The following is a 25,607-nucleotide window of genomic DNA, read 5'->3' as shown; positions in this document are numbered from 1 at the left end:
TGATGCCGGGTGTTGGCCCTGTGTGCCTCGGTCGTATGCAGTCCTGATTGTGGCGCTCACCTGCACGGCGCCAAACACGCATACGACCATCATTGGCACCAAGGCAGAAGCGACTCTCATCGCTGAAGACGACACGTCTCCATTCGTCCCTCCATTCACGCCTGTCGCGACACCACTGGAGGCGGGCTGCACGATGTTGGGGCGTGAGCGGAAGACGGCCTAACGGTGTGCGGGACCGTAGCCCAGCTTCATGGAGACGGTTGCGAATGGTCCTCGCCGATACCCCAGGAGCAACAGTGTCCCTAATTTGCTGGGAAGTGGCGGTGCGGTCCCCTACGGCACTGCGTAGGATCCTACGGTCTTGGCGTGCATCCGTGCGTCGCTGCGGTCCGGTCCCAGGTCGACGGGCACGTGCACCTTCCGCCGACCACTGGCGACAACATCGATGTACTGTGGAGACCTCACGCCTCACGTGTTGAGCAATTCGGCGGTACGTCCACCCGGCCTCCCGCATGCCCACTATACGCCCTCGCTCAAAGTCCGTCAACTGCACATACGGTTCACGTCCACGCTGTCGCGGCATGCTACCAGTGTTAAAGACTGCGATGGAGCTCCGTATGCCACGGCAAACTGGCTGACACTGACGGCGGCGGTGCACAAATGCTGCGCAGCTAGCGCCATTCGACGGCCAACACCGCGGTTCCTGGTGTGTCCGCTGTATCGTGCGTGTGATCATTGCTTGTACAGCCCTCTCGCAGTGTCCGGAGCAAGTATGGTGGGTCTGACACACCGGTGTCAATGTGTTCTTTTTTCCATTTCCAGGAGTGTATATTGGAAGAAGTTAGGCATGCCAAAAAAATATACTAAGTAAAGAAAACCATTTCCTAAAATCAAAATTTTCCATGATTAGAGTACCAGATCAGACACTAATCTACATAATAGTCATTAAAACTACATTATGCAAAAAAGGTGTATATCGTGCAGGATTAAAGCTATACAGCAAATTACCCAGAAATACAAAATCCCTTCCTGAAAAACAAAACTTTAAAAAAGTCTGTGGCATACTACGTACCGCAAAACTTCTTTTATTCAGTCTCACAGTATCTTATACATGAAAAGGTTTAATTTACACCTTTAATTGTAGAAATAAGTTGTAAATCTACAGTATAAAGTAAAATTTGTAATTACTCACAGTATGAATCCAATTTGTAATAAAAATTTAAATGACATAAATTTGATGGTTGTAAAACCAACAGCTAAAAAGTCTTTCACGAACCCCCAAAGTAGTCCGCCTCCGTAGCTGCGTTGTCAGCGCGGCCACCTGCTCACCGAAAGGGTCCGGGTTCGATTCTCTGCCGGGTCGGACATTTTCGCCGCTCGGGGACTGGGTGTTTTGTCGTCCTTACATTTGTATTTGTCATTGCTGACACAAAAGTCACCTAAAAACGCTGCTGTCGTATGGTCTTCCCACTACCGAGATGGCTGCACGGACACGAACCGAAAGCCAATAAATGAAAAAAAAAAAATCGCGTTCCATGATATCAGGCGACCTCTGGGGCCAGCGGTGGAGTGCGGGTTGCACACGCCCCTTACGGCTGGTCCACTGCTATGACACTCACTCTTAAGAAATGCTCTGACATTCAGGCACCAGTGCGCCGGTGCTCTGTCCTGCTGAAATATGACATTTTTCCACGTTCTCGCAATTGTGGAAAAAGACATACATAATTACGTGTTATGCAGAATGCACCTGTGAAAGTCAGTTCCATCAGTCTTCCTATTTAGGTGGTATTGTTGCCCAAAGCCTAGGTTGGACAGAGTCACAGTTTTAAAGTAGATTTTAGCGATGAGCTGTCATGGCAATTACAACCATCAAGAGTTACATACATTACCTGAAACCGTAACTCCTGCAAAACAGAAGGGGCGTTAATCAATTGTCTCGTAACGGCGCAAAACACACGAAGATTTGTAAGTCTCTTCCTCGTGTTCGACTACGATATGAGGCCTATGTGCCCCCCTCCTCCCCCCCCTCCCCCCCACACGTCGTGGCCGTTCACTTTTCTACACAGTGGAACCTAGCCTCAGCGTTAACACTAGAAGTGAAAGGAAATTGTTATTCTCCGCACCCATGTTGAATTAACAAAACTAAACATTTTGTCATTTACCAATTTCATGAAATTTTGGACCAACTGACTCTTGTACTTTTTTATATTAGGAGTTTAAAATCCTCGTAGTCAAGACCGCAAATGAGTTTTTTATTTGATTACTAGATTCAGTTACACACGAGCCATCTTCAGATCTAAGATATAAAATTGCACATGAGCATAAGGTAACGCACAAAAGCTTATAGAAATCACATCCAAAATGCGAAACTGCACATAAAATTGTAGTAACGTTCAAAAGTATATAAAAAGTAATTACAGGACACAAACCGAGAAACATTCTTGATGGCTGTAATTGCCATGAGAGCTCATCACCAAAATCTCTTTTAAAACTGCGAATCTGTTCAGCCTAGACTTTGGGGCTATAATTGGAAGACAGCTAGGATTGACTTCCACAGGTGCTTTCGGCATAACACAAAATTAATGACTCTGCATGCTTTTGCTCTCAAGAGTGGGACTGTTAACCTTGTGATGGAATGTGTTCCGATTGCGGTTGCAATAAATATATTTCAGTGATTGGACGTGGAGCAATTCTATATCTACCTCTCGAACAACGACTAATATTATTTTGTAATGTATAAGGTTAAGATCAATTCCACTAACGTAGGTTTCCCAGCTTTCACGTATGCGCTTGGTAGGTATCTAGATTCTGAGCTGTATGCAGTTTTATTACTTGCATCTTCACACACTTTATATCTTTTTCCTTCTCAGTAATTGAGTAATCTGTCACTATGACGAAAATTGTGGTACGTTATTTCGACCTCAGTTATGGCTCGTAATGTTGTATGTTAACGATGTTCCATATAGTTTGGTTTATTCTAAAATCTGTTAAAATCTTGAGACTGTGGCTAAGGCAGGTATACGTTTTTAAATTACCGGTTTGGTAGAAAATTTACACGAAATTGGATCGCTTGGTTTATATAATACAAGTATGTTCTTGTTATCATCTCCTGTAATTCATTCAGTTATTAGATGGACTCTACTGACGTTTATAATTTTGTTATAAACGTATTACCTCCTGTACTTCTTTTAAATTTTACTCGAATACTAAGATTTTTACGTAAGTTACACACTCGATAACGCCACCTAGCTATCGTCGCCTCAAGCATCTTATCAAACTTGGTGGCTATCAGTCCCCTATTCATTGCAGTGCTGGCAACACTTGTTTACACGACGCGCATTTCAAGTATTCTGTTTCTTGATCGTTATAATGTCGAACTGCTAGGTTATTCTTATATATCACGTTGTAATAATGTACTAATCACGATCTCTGCTATGTCATAACACCAATACTGATTAAATTGCGTCAGTTACCAAGGCTTAGCGGCATAACGCCTTAGATAAGACGATACCTTTTACATATGTGTATTCATTCTAGTGGATAGTTTGAGTGTTGTAAATATTATATGATTTTCAGTGCCTCTTCCTTACACTTATGTATACACAATATGATCAAAAGTATCCGGATACCAGGCTGAAAATGGCGCCCTCCATCGGAAATGCTGAAATTCAGTATGGCGTTGGCCCACCCTTTGGCTTTATGACAGCTTCCACTCTCGCAGGCATACGTTCAATCAGGCGCTGGAAGGTTTCTTGGGGAATGGCAGCCCATTTTTCCAGGACTGCTGCACTGAGGACAGATATCGATGTCGGTCGATGAGGCCTGGCAAGATGTCGGCGTTCCAAAACCTCCCAAAGATATTTTGTAGGATTCAGGTCAGGACTGTGTGCAGGCCAGTCCACTACATGGATGTTATTGTCGTGTAGCCACTACGCCATAGGCCGAGCATTATGAACAGGTGCTCAGTCGTGTTGAAAGATGCAATCGCCATCCCCGAATTGCTCTTGAACAGTGTGTAACGTTCCACAGGTTAGTGAGTAGTTAAAAAATGGTTTAAATACCTGTGAATATCTTGCCTTCGGGGTCCCTCGACGACTGCATACACGAGCTAAAATACGCTTGTTCAGTAAATACAGGATACCACAATGGATTTCACTACAATGACGTAGGCCACAATTGAAGTAAAGTACGTAGATTTATTCATTTCAAAACCAGTATCTTATGAGCTCATAATCAATCTTCGGTGTAATAAGCCTCGTTGTTACTACTACAGCTAACCCATGGTAGCACACACTACACTGGCGATATTAAATAGTCCAGATGCAGTAATTTAATAGAAAAGCGTGTGTGAGGTCCATTACATTGTTCAACACTAATACTCAACAAAATACGAATATAAAGTCACATATCATTCTGCCTTTTGCGATATTAACTCAAACTGTTTGACACTCCGAAATAATCTGTCACTACACTGTTCTAATATGCTGTTTTAGACACTGTCCAAGACACAAGTTGCTCTATTGTAAATCCAAACCTGAATCATGCACCAAGAACCTATCTCAACTGTACGCACAGATCTGTCCTCATCTGCCCCAACAATACTCGAGGCCGAGTATTTATACTCTTCCTGCAATGCACTACTGATTATAATAATGCAAAACATAATTTATTATATGAAATAGTTTAACAATATTATCAAACACTCTATAATATTCCCTACTTTGCTAGCACAAGTTTAAGACATTTTCTAAATACATAAAAATCACATTAATATTGAAATGGTAGAAATAAGCATTCTAACAATGCTAAACGATCAGTTTCTATATTTTGTTAATTAGGGTCGAGTTTTAATTCCTAGCATTTACAGATGATGAGAACGAAATTCATTATTCTTTTACCTACACATTCTCCGTAAATTAATTTCCTGAATCTGATTTTGATTGTTTATGGTACAAAGGGTATTTTAACTACTATTGTTTGGTATTGCGATTATGCTTCTAAAAGCCTTTTTCCTATTATCGAAAAGTAATTGAATTTAATTATAGCTGGAGATGTAAGAGTATTGATCTAGTATTAGATAATGCAGGGGTGGTAACCATAGGGCTGGAATGTTACAAGTGGGAATCAAGAAGATGCTTAAAATATCAACGTAGGCCTGCACTGTGATAGTGCAAAGCAAAACAACAAGAGGTGCAAGCCCCCTCCATGAAAACCACGACCATACCTCAACACCACCGCCTCCGAATGTTACTGTTGGCACTACACACGCTTATAGATGATGTTCACCGGGCATTCGCCATACCCACACCCTGCCATCGGATCGCCACATTGTGTATCGTGATTCGTCCCTCCACACAACGTTTTCCACTGTTCAATCGTCCAATGTTTACGCTCCTTACACCAAGCGAGCCGTCTATTGTCATTTATCGCCGTGAAGTGTGGCTTATGAGCAGCCGCTCGACCATGAAATCCTAGTTTTCTCACCTACCGCCTTACTGTCATCGTACTTGCAGTGGATCCTGATGCAGTTTGGATTCCTGTGTGATGGTCTGGATAGATGTCTGCCTATTATACATTACGACCCTCTTCAACTGTCGGCGGTTTCTGTCAGTCAACAGACGAGGTCGGCCTGTACGCTTTTGTGCTGTACGTGTCCCTTCACGTTTCCACTTCACTATCACATTGGAAACAATGGATCTGCGGATGTTTAGGAGTGTAGAAATCAAGCTTACAGATGTATGACACAAGCGACACCTAATCACCTGACCACGTTCGAAGTCCTTGAGTTCCGCGGAGCGCTCCATTCTGCTCTCTCACGATGACTACTGAGGATGGAGTACCTGACAGTAGGTGGCAGCATAATGCACCTAATATGAAAAACGTATATTTTTCGGGATGTCCGGATACTTTTGATCACGCAGTGTATTTTTTTCAGTTTTATGACCTTCATACTAGGTGACTTGTTGCGAACGATGTAAAGTTATTTTACCTATACGTTCTGTACGAATGTTGACAGTTTTAAGAAAGATTTTAATGACGTGTTGTGCAGTCACGGCAATTACACTAATCAACAATTTTTTATTGTTTGTATCCTGTAATTAATTATATACTTTTGAATTTTGCCACAATTTCATGTCCAGTTTTGCGTTTCGGATGTGTAATGTGATTCCTGTAAGCTGTTGTACGTTGCTGTATTCTCCTATGCAATTTTAATCTTAGATCGGAAGATGGCTCATGTCCAAATGAAACTAGTAATCAAATAGAAAAGAAATTTATGATATTTACTTCGAAGATTTTCAAGACTTAATCTAAGAATTCCAGCAGATTGCTTGTCGCCATCGTTGACAATGTCAACAAACATGACTCTTAAATGATATCAAACACACGCCGCCTCAAACATGTCATACACAGGTATGAAGAATGGTTAAGTCTCGGATGACAAAACTAATAGACTTGTGTGGACTAAGTGCACAACTCTATTGATTCCGTTGTATCCGTCGAACGAGCACTCGGGGATGTAAGAACTTCGTCTCATATAAACGACAAGTGACTTTGAGACTTCTGGTGCCATCGTCGAATGCTGTGAGCTGTACCACGTGCTGTGCTATACTCCCGACATTCACAGAAATAATATGTAACTAATGTGTTATCACTGCCACGTATTATCTCGAAAGCTCCATCAGGAAGCTGTTATGGAATAAAGGAAGAGTGAAACCAGGTGCTACGATATAGCCTGTTCCTCTCGAATAACAAGTTATAGCCAAGCTCAAGAGTACCGATGCGACGGACTACCACCATCAGCAACGTCAGTCATCCATGAGATACTGCAAAGAGTTTGAGATTGTCACTCAGAACACTGGCGCAAAGCCCGGTGTTGGTCAACTGTATCCCAACACCTCCACCCTTCTTTGCAGTCGTCCACTGGCGATGAAAATCCCTGTGTCAGCGATACATGCTTTAGCAGTCCCAACTAAGGGCGCAGTTCGTGATACTTAAGTTTGAGAGCAAGTATTAGTGAGGCCTGGAGGAGCTGTATTAACAACTCATCCATAAAAAAAAACTAAATCCCCCCCCCCCTCCGAACAGGCCATGAAGGGCCAACGGTACTGACCGGCCGCCGAGTCATTCTTAGCTCATAGGCGTCACTGGATGCGGATATGGAGAGGCATGTAGTCAGCACACCGCCCTCCCGGTCGTATGTCAATTTCCGAGACCGAACTCATATGTATCAAGACGTTAAATTAGAACAGATGTTTCATGTGTATCTGAGACACTTTGATGTGAGCTTTACTTCACTGGTACTGACTTCTGAAAGACGTTTAGTCAGATGTCTAATGATGTATACGACACACAGTGTTGCCCATAAGTCAGCTGTCCAAAATGCTTTTGGTGCAATATATCTAAACAAATAAAAATACAAATTTAGTATCAACACAGAAATATATGTAGAGCTCAATGAATCTGCAAAACCTGCTCAAGGTGGTTTACATGTTGTTCTAAGCAAACATTGCGTCTTTTCGAGACTGATTTTCGGATTTTGTCTCAAAATCTTCTAAGACTGTACCATTTCATATTCTGACTCGATAGCTGTGTGGTCAGCGCGACGGAATGCTATACTACGGGGCACAGTTTCGACCCTCGGCTGGGTGGGAGATTTTATCTTCTCAGGGACTGGGTGTTGTGTTGTCTCTTTCATCATCATCACATCCCCATCGCCGTGCAAGTCGCCGAAGTGGCGTCAACTCTAAAGACTACCTGACGGGACGCCCTACCCGCACATTTCATTTTCATTGAATGCTCAAAATCACAAATCTTGATGGAATAAATCTCAGTTTTTAGTGTAATCTACACTTAAACGTTCGTGGGTGTGTGATGTAGGGGAATCGCAGAGGCCTTTCAGTAGTACCCCGTCTGCAGTCCATTAACCAAAGTTCGTATTTTGGAAGCCTCTCACAATAATCCCATAATACGAGGGTGTTCCATCCCGTTGCCGTATCAACTTTTCCTTAACCGGCTGCAGATGTTCAAAAAGTGGTCTGATTTCCCGTATAACAACACTTCTTGAAGTATACGAGAGCTATCCACAAAGTACACTCCTGGAAATTGAAATAAGAACACCGTGAGTTCATTGTCCCAGGAAGGGGAAACTTTATTGACACATTCCTGGGGTCAGATACATCACATGATCACACTGACAGAACCACAGGCACATAGACAAAGGCAACAGAGCATGCACAATGTCGGCACTAGTACAGTGTATATCCACCTTTCGCAGCAATGCAGGCTGCTATTCTCCCATGGAGACGATCGTAGAGATGCTGGATGTAGTCCTGTGGAACGGCTTGCCATGCCATTTCCACCTGGCGCCTCAGTTGAACCAGCGTTCGTGCTGGACGTGCAGACCGCGTGAGACGACGCTTCAACCAGTCCCAAACATGCTCAATGGGGGACAGATCCGGAGATCTTGCTGGCCAGGGTAGTTGACTTACACCTTCTAGAGCACGTTGGGTGGCACGGGATACATGCGGACGTGCATTGTCCTGTTGGAACAGCAAGTTCCCTTGCCGGTCTAGGAATGGTAGAACGATGGGTTCGATGACGGTTTGGATGTACCGTGCACTATTCGGTGTCCCCTCGACGATCACCAGTGGTGTACGGCCAGTGTAGGAGATCGCTCCCCACACCATGATGCCGGGTGTTGGCCCTGTGTGCCTCGGTCGTATGCAGTCCTGATTGTGGCGCTCACCTGCACGGCGCCAAACACGCATACGACCATCATTGGCACCAAAGCAGAAGCGACTCTCATCGCTGAAGACGACACGTCTCCATTCGTCCCTCCATTCACGCCTGTCGCGACACCACTGGAGGCGGGCTGCACGATGTTGGGGCGTGAGCGGAAGACGGCCTAACGGTGTGCGGGACCGTAGCCCAGCTTCATGGAGACGGTTGCGAATGGTCCTCGCCGATACCCCAGGAGCAACAGTGTCCCTAATTTGCTGGGAAGTGGCGGTGCGGTCCCCTACGGCACTGCGTAGGATCCTACGGTCTTGGCGTGCATCCGTGCGTCGCTGCGGTCCGGTCCCAGGTCGACGGGCACGTGCACCTTCCGCCGACCACTGGCGACAACATCGATGTACTGTGGAGACCTCACGCCCCACGTGTTGAGCAATTCGGCGGTACGTCCACCCGGCCTCCCGCATGCCCACTATACGCCCTCGCTCAAAGTCCGTCAACTGCACATACGGTTCACGTCCACGCTGTCGCGGCATGCTACCAGTGTTAAAGACTGCGATGGAGCTCCGTATGCCACGGCAAACTGGCTGACACTGGCGGCGGCGGTGCACAAATGCTGCGCAGCTAGCGCCATTCGACGGCCAACACCGCGGTTCCTGGTGTGTCCGCTGTGCCGTGCGTGTGATCATTGCTTGTACAGCCCTCTCGCAGTGTCTGGAGCAAGTATGGTGGGTCTGGCACACCGGTGTCAATGTGTTCTTTTTTCCATTTCCAGGAGTGTACATTACGTTTTGGAATTAAAAATAAATAAAGCATTGGAAATTTTTTTATTATATACAGATGAAAGCCACACTTAAATACTACTTTTCTACATAGTTGCCATTTAAGTATAGGCACTTATCGTAGCGATGGACGAGCTTGGAAATTCCTTCGTCGTAAAATTCGGCCGCCTCCGCCTTCAACCACGTGGTTACCTCTTCTTGAAGCTGTGCGTCGTCATCAAAACGCTGCATACCCAACCACTTCTTCATTGCTGGGAATAAGTGGAAGTCGCTCGGTGCCAGGTCTGGACTGTACGGCGGATGAGGAAACAACTCCCACTTAAAAGATTCGAGAACTTCAAGAGTGGCATTTACCGTGTGGGCCAGGGCGTTGTCGTGAATCAGCAAGATCTTTGAGCCCAACTTTCCCCGGCGCTTGTTTTGTATTGCTCTTCTGAGGTTGTGCATAGTTTGGCAATACCTTTGAGAGTTTATTGTAGTGCCTCTTTCCAGGAAATCCACAAAAATCACACCTTTTCTATCCTAAAAGACAGTCGCCACGTGGCTGAAGGCGCAGGCGGCCGAATTTTACGACGAAGGAATTTCCAAGCTCGTCCATCGCTACGATAAGTGCCTTAATTTAAATGGCAACTATGTAGAAAAGTAGTATTTAAGTGTGGCTTTCATCTGTATATAATAAAAAAAATTTCCAATACTTTATTTATTTTTAATTCCAAAACGTAATGTAGTTTGTGGATAGCCCTCGTATTTAGGTAATTTACAGAAGCGACAATATTGTTAAACAATACAGCCCGATTAGCTCTCCGCTCAAAATCCCTGCCCATGTGCTGACTCATGAAGAGTTTTTGTATGTCCATCCTTTTGACTGGAGGTCTTGGGGACCGCGGCCGTTCACTGCTGTAAGAAAATGAAACGCCCACGCCCGTCGTTATGATCTTGTTTATTGTGTAGCTACCAGTTTCGGTGCTTCGATGCGCCATCCTCAGGCCTTAGTTGATGCTGAAGTGGTTACCATGATCCATATATACGTTGCATCAGTGGCCAACGTAACTGGTTTATTCATACTATCAATGACTGTGATGTTAGCACTCCAACCAAGTGCTGACATCACAGTTACTGATAGTCTGCGTAGACCAGTTACGTTGGCCACTGGTGCAGCGTACATATGTCGCAGTTACGTTCAGGACGAAGGTATACACTTGATTGTTTCTCACTGGAATAAGACAACAGTAAAACAGTCCCTGAAGACGCGCCCGACAGTGATGGAGTACCAATCTGACTGTTGCACGTCTTACGGCCCGACAATCAGGAATGGTGGTATGGAGTCTGTCCCATTGGAATAATTCTTTCGTAATTGCTCGTTTTTTAATTATTTTTTATTATTTAATTACTCTAATATAGATTGTACCGTAATAATGAAATTCCACTCACTCAAGCCATTTCTGTCCTCGCCATGTTTTAATGTGTGATGTCAGTCGGGTAGTGTGGCCATACCAAAGCTATCGGAGTGGTTTGAGACTGCAATGAAGCCAGAGGTTTCAAGTGTTTTGGAAGGCTTGATTGCCGAAACTGCTGCTGCCGGGTGTTTTACTTTTCCTATAACTACACTAAAACGGAGATTAAAATCACTGTAGTAATCTGCAGATATCTGTGACACCTCAGATAGACAGTTTTCAAACCAACAATCGAGGAAATGCTTGTAGCACACATGAGAGATTTAGGTTCCAGATTAACGCCGGTAGCGAAGCTTGAGTTTTTTTTTTTTTTTTAAATTGGGTTAAATAGTTCAAATGGCTCTGAGCACTATGGGACTTAACTGCTGTGGTCATCAGTCCCCTAGAACTTAGAACTACTTAAACCTAACTAACCTAAGGACATCACATACATCCATGCCCGAGGCAGGATTCGAACCTGCGACCGCAGCGGTCGCGAGGATACAGACTGTAGCGCCTAGAACCGCTCGGCCACTCCGGCCGGCAAATTGGCTTAAAATTAGGCGAAAATTTACGGGAGAAAAGAAAGTGACAGGCAAGGATTGATATCAAACCTTAATGAAAAAGCACCCAGAACTGCCTTACAGAAAACCTCAGCTCAAAGGTTTAAATGCTTTGTGTCAGGTTCAATCGATCACAAGTTATAAGCTTTTGTTTCCAAATGTTTTTTTTATTATCTTGTAATTTATTTATATAAACAGATTAATTTGTTTGTGAACCATGAGAACAACTTTTCATTTAAAAACATATATTTTCTAAACATCTCGATTCGTAACTCTTTGAATAACTTTTCTTGATGTCTGATGTTTTGCTCAGAATTTTTTTCACATTTTACGTAAAACACATGTTCAAGCAAAGATTTTATACAGTTATAGCCTATTTCAAATAGAACAATTAAAACTTTATACCATTCTTGGCTTAGGTTGTCTGTATTACCCGCCGTCACTCGCGTTTCCAATTTCAGTACTATCACGTATCAAGCCTTGTTTGACATCCTGAATCGAGTATGAAGCATCCTATTAGTTATTTCTGCCTCTGAGACACTTTTAGTACATACAGAACAACTATGGAACACACTAAATCAATAGTCATTTATCTGTCCAGTAGTTTCAAATCGTGCTGGTGCTTTGGGGATAAGAAGATCACGTTTTTACAATTGAAAATAGGAATTTAACATCGGAAAACTTAGCTGTCTGCTATGTTGAAATATGCAGAATGTTACTGCAAAGTTACAAGATGGGATTAGAGGTTCATAGAGAAACTTGAACGCAACTGAGGACTTCCGTCTAGTCGTAAAGGTAATCCTCACAGCTCCTTCCAGTAACTGAAAAAATGAATTATTGACGCTGTAGATGGACGTGTAATTATTACTCTAGTACTGAAACAGCGTCGTACTTCATACAAGACACCAGAAATCCGATTAAAAATATTCACGGTGCTACCAACGTGCCAGCCTAATTGGCAGAGGTACCGTGTTCACAAATCATCCGTAACAGACTTGCCTAATGGTCTTCGTGACCGAGAAGAAAACACAGCACCGCTGCACCACCAACGCGTTTCCTGCTGCCGTGGCTCTGCACACATTTTGACATGCTGCTTTCGATACACCGGTAATGCCTATGCATACATAAATGAAAGTATGCCCCAGTGGAATAATAACACCCACACTCATTTACAGCTGACAGTGAATCGTAAACCACAGCATGGCATCTTCGAAGGCTGCGTAATACACCAGTGGATGCCCTTCCATAGTTACAAGCGTGGCGAATCGAAAGTCTTACATCTTCTGATGCCAAAGTCTGTTGAACCCACTTCCATGTAGTGGCAATCAGGAATGAAGAACGTTTTAGTTAACAGTCCACCATTTACTTTACGAGACAATGTTTATCTGAAAACAAGGAAATGTACTTGGTTTTTTTAGACATGCAGATTAAATAAATCACTGTTCAAATTATACAATCTCTGCGCCGTGTTAGGACTACTCAAAGACAATGAAAGACTTTATCGACTTGCTCTGTCTCTTTCGTTAGCATTGAATCTTTCTGGATATCATTAGAAGGTTCCCTTTCCTTCTAACACATGCGAGTCATTACATCATGAAACTGCGGTGTAGTTCTGCACGTTGGCTGGGATAATTTCAGATATCGAGTAGAGAAGAATCACTTCCCTAGCACCGGAAGTAAAACACTTTTCTGCGCCATTACTGTAACAACCAGCCTACCGAGACGACGATTATCAAGTCAGTATGTAACCTCCCCCCTCACTTATCGACCTTAATGACAGTGAAAAATTAAACCGCGTGTACCTAATGGAAATTTGGGAAAAGCAATCGTCACCGAAGTTAATCTATCGGTAAAGAGGGAGGAAAGGGTTACATCTAAATGAAAGGAAAAATGCAAATGAAACTGATGGAAATCAATTTTGAAAAGGGATAAAGTTAATAAAGAAAGTAAATGTGTGGCCGTTACGTTAACAATTAACTAGCGGTAATTAGATATTTGAGATTTGGGGGAAATCACGGTCGCCAGTCCTAAGGACAATTACTATAGTAACTGAAAAAGAAAGGTTATTACACATATAATTAACACTAGAAGCGTGGCAACTGAAGGTTGACACGTGTAGTGTGAAAACTGAAAGTTTGTCAGAAGTAATAAATTTCGCTACACTCGGACTTAATTTAGCAAAAGAATTAATAAAACCGGAAAATCGAAAGTTAGTTTAGTGACTGAAGTTAATAGTGAGCTTTCTTTCTGAAGCACATCGAAATCCAGTAAAATACGGTTAGTCTTGGACTACCTCAACAATCATTTCAAAAGCAACTTGACTCTACGCAATTTAGAAACAAGAGATTTAATTTTGAACTTGAATTAAATGATTCTGAACTATTAACAATAGTAAAATTTAGTACGTACCAAGCTGAGCTGCAGTCACAGGTAAGCTAAAATATGCTAACAAAACTCGCACTCTAAATTTGTGCTCGTGTAACCTAAATATTGTAACCAGCTACTGAACTTTGAAACTAAAGCAGTGAAATCTAATTATATTATTTTAATGCTGGCGTTTGAATTTCAACGACACTCGGGTTCATTTCGGAAAAGGAAGGGACCCTGCTTGGCAATGCAATTGGGACAATGAGCAACAAAGGTTCATGCTAAGTTGCTGTAATTTTGCGAGGCAAATGGAACAATTTGAAAAGCTGAGGTCTGCCATACAGTTCTGAAACTTTACGTGCTTTTAGTCTTCCTTGTTGGTTGATTGAAGGTTTGAAGCCGTCGATCGAGGAGGTGGCGACAGTCACTCATTGTCGGCCGTCGCTGTTGCAGAAGCTGGATGTTGGCGCGCCTTCTTCTCGACACGGTCACCAGGCGAAACGGGCTCTTGATGTGCGCCAGCTAATGCTTCCCGTCCGCGACACCATGTCAGAAACTATCATCGCGAGTCGAGAGCAATTACATGCTGCCAAACCCCGAAAGCGCGGCAACTCGCGGGAGCGTCACACAACACACCTGCTCCACTCGCTACTCCCGCCAGACTCTCTCTGTCCTGCCCGCGCTTCACGCGGCAGAGTTAACACTACCAAAGATCCTACACACTTTGATTCGTCACACGACCTATCGACGTAATCGTTCGATAGCAGTTTTCCCTAGGCAAGACCCAGCGTAAAAATACAAATAATATTTACGAAACAAACCAATTATACATCGACATGAGTCCATAAATATATATATACAAACAGTAAAACAATTACAATATATAAAGAGACAGAAATGTCATATCTTGAGGTAACAAAACAAGGAAAAAAAATAATAGTACAATAGATGGAAATAGGAGTATATGCATTTCCGGCGTTACAAGTACATGGTCGGGAGCTTCCTCAGAACTCAACGAGAAATGAAAATTGTCATCCCCAGTTATAATCTTCTGCAACTAAGTTTTCGTAAATTTGATGTAGTCTCATTTCTTGTGATACTTAGCACCTTATAAACATTAAATTCAATAGTAGGTTATCTAGCCGTTATACACTACTGGCCATTAAAACTGCTACACCACGAAGATGACGTGCTACAGACGCGAAATTTAACCAACGGGAAGAAGATGCTGTGATATGCAAATGATTAGCTTTTCAGAGCATTCACACAAGGTTGACGCCGGTGGCGACACCTACAACGTGCTGACATGAGGAAAGTTTCCAACCGATTTCTCATACACAAACAGCAGTTGACCGGCGTTGCCTGGTGAAACGTTGTTGTGATGCCTCGTGTAAGGAGGAGAAATGCGTACCATCACGTTTCCGACTTTGATAAAAGTCGGATTGTAGCCTATCGCGATTGCGGTTTATCATATCGCGACATTGCTGCTCGCGTTGGTCGAAATCCAATGACTGTTAGCAAAATATGGAATCGGTGGGTTCAGGAGGGTAACGCAGAAAGCCGTGCTGGATCCCAACGGCGTCGTATCACGAGCAGTCGAGATGACAGGCATCTTATCCGCATGGCTGTAACGGATCGCGCAGCCACGTCTCGATCCCTGAGTCAACAGATGGGGACGTTTGCAAGACAACAACCATCTGCACGAACGGTTCGACGACGTTTGCAGCAGCAGCATGTACTACCACCTCGGAGACCATGGCTGCGGTTACCCTTGACGCTGCATCACAGACAGGAGCGCCTGCGATGGCGAACCTGGGTGCACGAATGTCAAAACGTCATTTTTTCGGATGAATCCAGGTTCTCTTTACAGCATCATGATGGTGGCATCCGTGTTTGGCGTCATCGCGGTGAACGCACATTGGAAGCGTGTATTCGTCATTGCCATACTGGCGTATCACCCGACGTGATGGTATGGGGTGCCATTGGTTACACGTCTCGGTCACCTCTTGTTCGCATTGACGCCACTTTGAACAGTGGACGTTACATTTCAGATGTGTTACGAGTCGTGGCTCTACCCTTCATTCGATCCCTGGGAAACCCAATATTTCAGCAGGATAATGCACGACCGCATGTTGCAGGTCCTGTACGGGCCTTTCTGGATACAGGAAATGTTCGACTGCTGCCCTGACCAGCACATTCCCCAGATCTCTCACCAATTGAAACCGTCTGGTCAATGGTGGCCGAGCAACTGATTCTTCACAATACGCCAGTCACTACCCTTGATGAACTGTGGTACCGTGTTGAAGCTGCATGGGCAGCTGTACCTGTACACGCCATCCAAGCTCTGTTTGACTCAATGCCCAGGCGTATCAAGGCCGTTATTACCGACAGAGGTGGTTGTTCTATGTACTGATTTCTCAGGATCTAAGCACCCAAATTGCGTGAAAATGTAATCACATGTCAGTTCTAGGATAATATATTTGTCCAATGAATACCCGTTTATCATCTGCATTTTTTCTTGGTGTAGCAAAATTAATGGCCAGTAGTGCAGCTCTGGCAAGGAGAAACATTTTCCTCTCTCCCTTCAGGATTCTGTGTAGCTGGACAGAAACAGGACGTGAAGAAAGGAAGTGAAAAAATACTGGTAGTATTCTTTCTTTGAATGCTGAAAACAAGTGTACTTCCTTCAGTGAAGACAGTAATCGACATTATAGCTTTATGTCTTGAAACTATTGCAAAGATTCCTCTCGTTTGGTTCTGATAACTAAAGTACATTTCATTTTACTCTCATTTATTTCCTCCAAGTGAATAAGATTTTGCTGTGATGATACGTTGGACCTGTTTCGAGCTCAGTTGAGTGTTGCCGATCAAGTGAAAGTGAAATTTTTATGTTCAGAGCCTTTGTGTCGTTTGCAATCATGAAGAACAACAATTTCTAAATATTAACAAAGGAGGCTGAAGACGACAGAGCTACATACTTTTAATCAAACAAAAATTGTAGGTAGGATGTGATATGGGCATACAATCCGTAAAGCTAATGCAACCACTTATTTTATACAACAGTGCAGTGCACAGAGATAAGTCTTCTGTTTGTCGTAGTCGGGCAATTCATTTCACGGTGAACGTTTCTGGCTGGGAAGGAACTACTCTGTTTTGTACTTCCTTCTACAAGTCTTGCAGTTCATTTTCTTCTGGGTGGACACCACAGCCTCTGTATATTTGATGGAAGAGTCATCCCACAACACTGTATCTTACAATTGTACTTCATTAAGCACTGCTAGTTTCTAATTTTAGTGCCGTTTGACTTCTGTTAAGGAACAGAGTCATCGTTGGATAAGGATAATCAGGGGCAGTGATGAACGAAATGAAATACAGTACATACGTAACAGAAGTGAAGTTCTATATTTATAACGAGAAATGATACATATTTCACCTTATGGGAAAGTAGAATAACAGACATAAATAACAACCATGTTTCACACAAATCAGACTGCCAACCTAAAGGTCGATATCGGACTCTCAGTAAGGACTATGCCCTCCTCAGGCACTAACGCATATTTTGCATCTGTTATTCATGCTGGCTACCAAACTTGAGGAATCGAAACTTCCTGGCAAATTAAAACTGTGTGACGGACCGAGACGCAAACTCGGGACCTTTGCCTTTTGCAGGCAAGTGCTCCACCGACTGAGCTACCTAAGCACGACTCACGAGCCGTCCTCACAGTTCGCAGGAGAACTTCTGCGAAGTTTGGTGTTATGATGACGATGAGCGAGTCGTCGCCAATGTTGACTCTGCTGGCCAATGCTAAATAGAAACATTTGAATCACAGCAGGTTTGTCAGTAACGTCGATAAGGTGCTGGCTGCCTGGTCTGGATCTACAACGACTAAAATACACTCCTGGAAATTGAAATAAGAACACCGTGAATTCATTGTCCCAGGAAGGGGAAACTTTATTGACACATTCCTGGGCTCAGATACATCACATGATCACACTGACAGAACCACAGGCACATAGACACAGGCAACAGAGCATGCACAATGTCGGCACTAGTACAGTGTATATCCACCTTTCGCAGCAATGCAGGCTGCTATTCTCCCATGGAGACGATCGTAGAGATGCTGGATGTAGTCCTGTGGAACGGCTTGCCATGCCATTTCCACCTGGCGCCTCAGTTGGACCAGCGTTTGTGCTGGACGTGCAGACCGCGTGAGACGACGCTTCATCCAGTCCCAAACATGCTCAATGGGGGACAGATCCGGAGATCTTGCTGGCCAGGGTAGTTGACTTACACCTTCTAGAGCACGTTGGGTGGCACGGGATACATGCGGACGTGCATTGTCCTGTTGGAACAGCAAGTTCCCTTGCCGGTCTAGGAATGGTAGAACGATGGGTTCGATGACGGTTTGGATGTACCGTGCACTATTCAGTGTCCCCTCGACGATCACCAGTGGTGTACGGCCAGTGTAGGAGATCGCTCCCCACACCATGATGCCGGGTGTTGGCCCTGTGTGCCTCGGTCGTATGCAGTCCTGATTGTGGCGATCGCCTGCACGGCGCCAAACACGCATACGACCATCATTGGCACCAAGGCAGAAGCGACTCTCATCGCTGAAGACGACACGTCTCCATTCGTCCCTCCATTCACGCCTGTCGCGACACCACTGGAGGCGGGCTGCACGATGTTGGGGCGTGAGCGGAAGACGGCCTAACGGTGTGCGGGACCGTAGCCCAGCTTCATGGAGACGGTTGCGAATGGTCCTCGCCGATACCCCAGGAGCAACAGTGTCCCTAATTTGCTGGGAAGTGGCGGTGCGGTCCCCTACGGCACTGCGTAGGATCCTACGGTCTTGGCGTGCATCCGTGCGTCGCTGCGGTCCGGTCCCAGGTCGACGGGCACGTGCACCTTCCGCCGACCACTGGCGACAACATCGATGTACTGTGGAGACCTCACGCCCCACGTGTTGAGCAATTCAGCGGTACGTCCACCCGGCCTCCCGCATGCCCACTATACGCCCTCGCTCAAAGTCCGTCATCTGCACATACGGTTCACGTCCACGCTGTCGCGGCATGCTACCAGTGTTAAAGACTGCGATGGAGCTCCGTATGCCACGGCAAACTGGCTGACACTGACGGCGGCGGTGCACAAATGCTGCGCAGCTAGCGCCATTCGACGGCCAACACCACGGTTCCTGGTGTGTCCGCTGTGCCGTGCGTGTGATCATTGCTTGTACAGCCCTCTCGCAGTGTCCGGAGCAAGTATGGTGGGTCTGACACACCGGTGTCAATGTGTTCTTTTTTCCATTTCCAGGAGTGTAATTAGAAGTCGTTAGAAAAAAATAATATATATTCCACTTAACTGATTGTACAGGATTCTTCTTAGCTGCATACATATGATTGTAAACAGATAGCTATTGAGGCCTTACTTAGGCCATACGTTACTAAGTGCCTTGTTAAAGGTTGCTTCCTATCAGCTGAAGGCTATGCTACTTTACTACTTGACGTGCCGAGCAAGAGTGGACGAGAGCTCGGTAGAAACTTGATACAAGCCGCGGAGCGGCGATAGTCGCGACTCGTTGTTCCAACGATACTAATACGGCCCGCGGTCGATAACTGCAACACCGAATAAGTGTGTTATCGATCGTTGATACCACATTTGGAAGGCAGGAGGCAGGGTACTGGCGGAAGTAAAATTGTGAGGACGGGTCGCGAGACATGTTTGGGTAGCTCAGTCAGTAGAGCACTTGCCCTTGAAAGGCAGAAGGTCCCGACTTCGAGTCTCGGTCCAGCACACAGATTTAATCTGCCAGGAGGTTCCATAGCGGCGCACCCTCGGCTGCAGAGTGAAAATATCATTCTGTTGAGGAGTTCATGGGGAATATTGTTCCACTCCTCGCCCAAGGGATTTTCTAGTTCTTGCAAGGTTCGGGAAGCGTGTGCTAGTTGAGTAACATGTCTGCCAAGAGCATACCAAGCATGCTCCATAGGGCTCAGCTCCGTGTAGTACACAGGCCGTTCCATGCGTTCAACATCTTCACTTTCCACTGTATCCAGTACCTCAACGGTCCGGTGTGGGCCGGCATTGCCGTCCGTAAACAGAAAGTCGGACGCTGCCGCGACCTAAACAGACGGACATGATCCACAATTATTTACCTGCAATACCGCTGTGCTGTGACAGTACCTCTCGCAAAGATATGCAGCGGTGTTCGCCCATTGTGCATAATTGCTGCCCGACCATAACGTCCATGCCATACCGATGACATTCACGAACACTCTGTGGTGTGTACCGTCTTCCCCTTTCTCTCCACATTAACTGAAGGCCAGAAACACTGGCCACAGTGAAGCGGCATTCGTCGGACAACATCACTCTGGACCACTGCTGACGGCTCCCTACGCCACTCTTTCTCGACAATGGCGTAATTGAAGTGAGATCCATTAAACAAGGTTCCGAGCAAACAGATCAGTCCGATTTAATCACCGCAAAATGGTCCTGGCAGAGACACGTGTCCTAGCAACGGTTGCAAGGTCTGCAGCGATCTGCCTAGGAGATGTCTGTTCATTTTCGCCACTGGCGCTACGTATCGATCTTCTTGGGATGTTATGTTCTGCCTACGCCCGTCGGCATGCTTCCGCATAGCATTTCCACCTTCAGCGGTCGTTTTGATTCACGAGATGACACTTTTGGACACACCCACTCCTGTGGCGCAGTAGTGGCAGTTTGACCGGCTTTGAGCCATCCAACTGTTCGTTCAAGATCGTAAACACTCAAACTGTCTTTCGCAGGCATGTTGCCGTACTACCTGGAACCTTCGTCAAACGGCGTAGTGCATAAACTGTCGGCTGCATACAGAGCGTTCGTGTACAGGCTTCGCTGTAATTAGCGTCCCGCCCTCCACATTTCCTCTTATTGTAATTGTTCGTGTGTTCCGTAGCAATAGCCTATTGTTCAGTAGCAATTGGAAGTTGTTCCGTAGCAACTGTCAAGCAGAGTAGAATTATTTCAATTACTACACTATCGACGAATGTATCCATACAGTTTACGAATGTCGTATTAAATTGCATGAAATGTCATAATTTAAAAAAAATTTCTGTGAATTATGCCAGAAATATTTTAACGATTTAGATAGATCGAAACCAATAATACTTTCCGTTAAACTTTGTATTTTCTGTATCTTCACCAGAAAGATTTCTGTAGTAGAACTATAGTAAGTCTGACAGAGCTGTTCACTTCTAGACTCATTTCAGTAGTAATGAATGTTACTATAGTAATGAACCTCCAATAGATCTTTCAGTTTCACAAAGCCAATTTGGACGCCGGTTACATGGGAAAGTGCCTTGTACATCTGATATTACTTACCCAGGCTAGGAACCATCGCTCCTTTTTTTTTTCTAGCAATGGTGTCAATTTAAAGCCAACTTTTTAAAAATCTAACCATTTTCTCATGTTTGTCACGAAATGAATGACTATAGCATTGATATGCAGATGCAAGGTTTCGCACCTTCACGGCATGTTTCCGTTCGAAGTGTCGCATATACTATGAGTACAAATTTCAGTGAGTTTTCCTTAAAGTTGTTGTGGACCTCTGGCAAATAAATGGTAGACCCCTCTCAGTTCACGTGACCAGAAAACCAGACAGTGACCTTGATGAGGAACCCAACTTATTAGAGAAACTTAAACCATAACTTTCATGCTAACATCAAGAATACGGCTTCTCTAAAATATAGATACTGGCACTTTTCTTATTCTAGTTACTTTATTACAAACTGCTTAACATGAAGCCGTACTACATGGAAGCTTCGTCAAACTCCGTATTGCATGAACTGTCGACTGCATACAGAGCGTTCGTGTGCAGGCTTCGCTGGAAGCAGTTTTGTTTATGGCAGATACTGCAGGTAGCTAAGGCGTTCAGTATTGCGGCAACGTATCACAGCCAGGTCTTGTACACGGAACATCTCTAGCACCCGCTGGCTCACCGTGGGACAGCACGGAGAAAACTCTCACTTTTATACTTCCATATTTCAGCTGGATGTTCCCCACTAATATGAAAAAGCTTACAGAGCTCAAGATGTGTTTTAGAACAGATAGCCTCGGGAGCAGACAGGGACATCTGCAGTTCGTTTTTCCCAGACAGAGGGAGAGAAAGAAAGAAAGAGAGGGAGAGAGAGAGAGAGAGAGAGACAGAGAGAGGGAGGGAGGGAGAGCAGTCATTCGAATGCACTCCTCACATATATGATTTGGCAGCCAAGTGAGCTAGTACGGACACAGTTTGACGACTTGCCGTATCTGTGTTTCGTTTTATAATGTGTTGAAAAAGGTCGACACATTCGAGGGAAGATGAAACATTCTCGTAATGCCAGTGGAAGAATGTGGTATAACGTGGAAGATTACGTTATTTGTTGAGGCAGCCTCCATTTAGAATAATAAGCTTTTCCCGACATCTTTTCGGTGAGAGATTCCAACTCAAATATGCACTGTAAGAGGCTCCACGTCTTTCACAACATTTAAATTGCTTCGAAAGAAAAATTTCTTCAGTTGTTTTAATAATTGGAGTGGGGAGCTGTGAGATATGATGAATACGGTGCACGTTCCAACACCGCTGTCTCTTTTTTTTTTTTTTTTTTTTTTTTGCATTGTGAAAGCCTTTTCTTTAAACTGAGGAAAAAGGCTTTCAATCCTGGCGTGTTTCTATATAATTTTTCGTGTACTTGGTCCAGACACCTTCGAAAGATTTTTATTTTCCTAAAGGTAACGACTAAATACTACTTTTGTCTTCCAGAAAGCATCAGAAAGCATGTGTCATTTTTGCTGGCAAACAAAATGGACGCCGCGCGGTCTGAGGCAGCTTGTCACAGTCCGCGTGGCTTCCCTCCTCCCCCCCCCCCCCCCTTCGGAGGTTCGAGTCCTCTCTCGGGCATGGGTGTGTGTGTTGTCCTTAGCATAAGTCAGTTTAAGTTAGCTTAAGTAGTGCGTAAGCTTAGAGACTGCTGACCTTAGCAGTTTGATCCCATAAGACTTTACCACAAATTTCCAAATTTTTACAAACTGGACCCCTCTTTGTGTGTGTGTGTGTGTGTGTGTGTGTGTGTGTGTGCGTGTGTCTGTGAGTGTGCATGCGTGCAGTCACCAGCACCCAGGATTACATTGACTATCGGTTCCGAGTTAAAACAGTGAAATCACGCCTCCATCATGCTAACAACATGGCGAAGAAAATTAGTTAAATCCTTTTTGTAACGGTTAAAAGTAGGAATATAACTCTCACCTTGCGCAGTATTTCTCAGAGTGAGTTCTTCACGTAAAATGTGCCACATTCTTTCTCGTGGCATTGCCGGATGTGAGCTATTTTCTGTAAGCTTAGCTCCTGATCGTTCAATACAGTGCTGAGTACTTTTTCCATATTTTCATCTGTGGTTGTTGTTTTGGACATCCTTCGTGTGAATAACCTTTAAGAGAAATAACCAGCTGCCTATTTCCTCGATAATTTAAAGTGAAAATGGTCGCCTGCTATAAACTTTCATCGAGTTTGCGTGAATTTCAGTCGACGATGAACCATTCAAAACAAAGAATTTTATGAAAACATTTTCTACCAGGTTATCTATTTCATTGAAGCACACAAAGCGGTTATTTCCATAAACCGCACAGGAAACTATTCCACAGGTGAAACTGACACTCCATTTATTACACAAGTGTACCATCATAACACGAACAAAATTTTGTTAGTAGCATTATCACCTCTGAGTCAGCCGGAGAGGTTTTCACCTTGCCATAATAAACACCAGTTTTTCATACGTGCGACCAATGCACGTACAGTAACTATACAGATGCAACAGTAATTACGATACTTTCTATATGTAGCATATATCCTTGTAAATATGACTGCTGCAACTAATAGGGGTTCCATTATTCTGAGTACAGTATTAAGAGCAGAAAATAACTCGTCTTCTTTTCGTGCTGTTAGTGAGAAGTGGAGAATTGTGTTATCGACACCGGAGTTTGTGTTATTTATGAACTTACAGTCATAGCTTCTTCTGTATAAATCAGTAGTAATTGGAACCTATCCTCAAGTTAATAATAATAATGTAAAGTTGATATTAAAGAGAACGTCTGTCCCTTGATCCTTACTATTCTGTCGAGGTTCGTTAGAGATCCAAAGCGTTGCCGAAGTACGCTCAGTGAGTACATACCAGGATGAGAAGAAGCGCCATGCTTTAGGTAGGAGACTGTTGAAAGCGCCGTCGTAAGTCGGTTTCTGTGTTAAGAACGGCGTCGTTGAAATGAGACAGTGACGGCGCTAAAGCCTGTCGTGGGAGCATTAGTTGGTAGGAGCAAAATGAGAGCATAACTCCAATATAAACTGCCCGACATTAAACCTGCGATGAGGTACTAAGCACTATTAAATACCCGCCGCCTTCCCCCATATATTTTGCTTTTCTGCTAATCTTAATAAAAAATAAACAAGTTTCTTTCCTACGCGTGTTGAAGTCATTAAAACTGTAAAGCGCTAAAATAGTCTGCGAAGGTATTTCAGAGACTTAATGTATGACATTCCGCCAAGGTCACTGAGCTGGTACAGGCAAGTTTGCCTGGAGGCGTGTACGCGCCTTGCTCTTCGTCCTCGCAGCACCTGACAACGTACTGGGGCTCCAGCACCTTGCGTTCTAATTAACGGAGGCTCTGTCGGCTAAATTAAGCCGGCGATGTCTTGCTCTGGCTGGAGGATAGCTTCCAATGCAGCTCGTTAGGTCCGAGCAGGAGAACCTGGTCGCCTTCCGCCGGTTTTACACGCCAAATTAACACGTGACCACACGGTCACATGTTCCCAGATACGTGCGACACATGCAGTGCAAATGAACCAGCAACGTTGGTTATACTACCGGAGTGTGCATGCGTGCACTGACAAACGCTTCATACAGCAAAAACTCCGTCGTGCTAAGACATCCCGTGTACGCTTAACATCTCTCTCTCTCTCTCTCTCTCTCCTCCCTCCCCCCTCTCTCTCCCTCCCTCCGGCCTCTCCCTCTCTCTCTCTCTCTCTCTCTCTCTCTCTCTCTCTCTCTCTCCCTCCCTCCCCCCTCTCACTCCTCCCTCTCCATCCCTCCCCCGTCTCTCTCCCCCCTCTCTGTCGCTCCGGCCACTCTCTCTCTCTCTCTCTCTCTCTCTCTCTCTCCCTCTCCCTCCCCCTCTCTCCACCCCATCCATCCCTCCGCCCCCCCCCCTCTCTCTCTCTCTCTCTCTCTCTCTATATATATATATATATATATATATATATATATCCCTCCCCCTCTCTCCACCCTATCCATCCCTCCGCCCCCCTCTCTCTCTCTCTCTCTCTCTCTCTCTCTCTCTCTCTCTCTGTGTGTGTGTATGTGTGTGTGTGTGTGTTTATTCTAACACATTTACGAATGGCTCTGAGCACTACGGGACTGAACATCTGTGATCATCAGTCCCCTAGAATTTAGAACTACTTAAACCTAACCAACCTAAGGACATCATACACATCCATGCCCGAGGCAGGATTCGAACCTGCGACCGTAGCAGTCGCGAGGTTCCGGACTGAGCGCCTACAACCGCTCGGCCACCGCGGCCGGCCTAACACATTTACGCCCCAACGGATTTTCTTTTCAGCATTTCCAGTGAAACTGACAGGTTATCGCTCATCCTTCATCTTCAATCCCCTTACTATACCGATATTAAAGCAGCACATCTCCGTAATTCTATAAAAACGAACTGT

The sequence above is a fragment of the Schistocerca piceifrons genome, chromosome 5 (assembly GCF_021461385.2).
Source record: "Schistocerca piceifrons isolate TAMUIC-IGC-003096 chromosome 5, iqSchPice1.1, whole genome shotgun sequence".
Lineage (NCBI taxonomy): Eukaryota > Metazoa > Arthropoda > Insecta > Orthoptera > Acrididae > Schistocerca > Schistocerca piceifrons.
The sequence above is the reverse complement of the archived record's forward strand: the minus strand, read 5'-3'. Positions refer to the sequence as shown.